This window comes from Colobus angolensis, unplaced genomic scaffold (assembly GCF_000951035.1).
Source record: "Colobus angolensis palliatus isolate OR3802 unplaced genomic scaffold, Cang.pa_1.0 Scaffold10, whole genome shotgun sequence".
NCBI lineage: Eukaryota > Metazoa > Chordata > Mammalia > Primates > Cercopithecidae > Colobus > Colobus angolensis.
The window spans coordinates 23029747-23031892 of NW_012110919.1; positions in this window are offsets into that span (position 1 = coordinate 23029747).

Sequence of the window (2146 nt, forward strand, 5' to 3'; positions counted from 1 at the left end):
GTGGTGGCAGATGCCTGCAGTCCCAGCTACTTGGGAGGCTGAGGTAGGAGAATGGCATGAACCCAAGAGGCAGAGCTTGCAGTGAGCCAAGATAGTGCCACTGCACTCCAGCCTGGGCGACAGAACGAGACTTCATCTCAAAAAAAAAAAACTTTCCATTTCAAAGCTATCAATCCTTAAGTCAGGGGTCAGGAAACTACAGCTCACAACCTGTTTTGGTGTGGCTTCTGGACTAAGAATGATTTTTAAGTTCTTCAAGAGTTGCTTATGGTAAAAGGAATTTAAGGGGAAATGGAAAAAAAAATAGTAAGGATTGTTTAAAGAAAAAAGGATATGCAACAGAGAAGTTATATGGCCTTAAAGCCTAAAATACTTATTATCTGAGACTTTACATAAAAAGTTTGCCCATTCTTGCATTGAAGAAAAAAAAAAAAAGAAACAATAGCTGCAACAGCAACACAACAATTAAAAATCAAGCAGAGCCAGGTGCAGTAGTGCAGCCTGTAGTCTCAGCTACTCACAAGGCTCAGATGAGAGGATCACTTGAGCCCAGGAATTAAAGGCCAGTCTGGGCAACAACACAAGACCCTGTCTTTTAAAAAATGAAAGATAAAGTTGTTTATTATTTTACATGAATCAGTATTTACTACTTCTGCATGGGGGCATTTCTGGTAAAGACTGGAAAACCTGCTAGACAAAGTCTGTAAGAGCTGTAATACTCTAGTACTTCTTTTCTCTTTTGTAGAGACGGGTCGCACTATATTGCCCAAGCTGGTCTCCAGCTCCTGAACTCAAGTGATCCTCCTACCTCAGCCTCCCAAAGTGCTGGGATTACAGGCATGAGCCACCATGCCTAGCCTCCAGTACTTACTTCTAAAATAAACTGCTGGATAGCATTAAATTATTTTCATGGAAGTTTTATTCACACACAAGTAAGAAATGTCATGAAAGTCCCCATGTTCTCATTTAAGTAATGCTTTATATTAAAATTTGAGGTTGATCCACCTACTGAAGAAAAAACGGTATTTTACTAGTGTACATATGATGGCAATACATGCACACCTCATTTTATTCTGCTTTGCTTTATTGAAATTCACAGATGCTGCATTTTTGACAAGCTGAAGGTCTGTGGAAACCTTGAGTCGGGCAAGTCCATTAGTGTCGTATTTTCAGTAACATGTGCCTTCTTTGTGACTGTGCCACATTTTCATAAATCTCACAATATTATCAAACTCCGTCTCAAAAAAAGGGAGGGGAGGGGAGGGGAAGAGAGAGAGAGAGAGAGAGAGAGAGACAGAAAGAGAGAGAGAAAGAGAAAGAGAGAAAGACAGAAAGGCATTCTGTAAGGCTACTGCTGCCATTCATAGTCATTCTCTGATGGATCTGGGCAAAATAAATTGAAAACTTTCTGAAAAGTATTCACCATTCTATATGCCATGGAGAATGCCATCCATGAGCATGGGAGGAGGTTAAAACATCAACATTAACGGAGTTTTAGAGGAAATTGCTTTTTTTTTTTTTTTTTAAGATGGAGTTTCGCTCCTGTTGCCCAGGCTGGAGTGCAACCTCCGCCCCCCAGGTTTAAGCGATTCTCCTGCCTCAGTCTCCTGAGTAGCTGGGATTATAGGCGCCCACCACCATGCCTGGCTAATTTTTGTATTTTTAGTAGAGACGGGGTTTCACGACGTTTGTCAGACTGGTCTTGAACTCCTAACTTCAGCTGATCTGCCCTCTTTGGCCTCCTAAAGTACTGGGATTACAGGTGTGAGCCACTGTGCCCGGCCAGGAAATTGCTTATAATCCTCATGAATGATTTTGTGGGGTTCAAGACGTCAGTAGAGCAAGTAACCGCAGATGTAGTAAAAAAAAGCAAGAGAACTAAAATTAGAAGTGGGGTCAGAAGATGTAACTGAATTGCTGCAATCTCATGATAAAACTTGAATAGATGAAGAATTGCTCCTTATGGATAAGCAAAGAAAGTGGTTTCTTAAGATGGAATCTACACCTGGTGAAGCTGCTGTGAGCACTGCTGAAATGACAACAAGATTATGAACATGGCCGGGTGCGGTGGCTCAAGCCTGTAATCCCAGCACTTTGGGAGGCCGAGACGGGCGGATCACGAGGTCAGGAGATCGAGACCATCCTG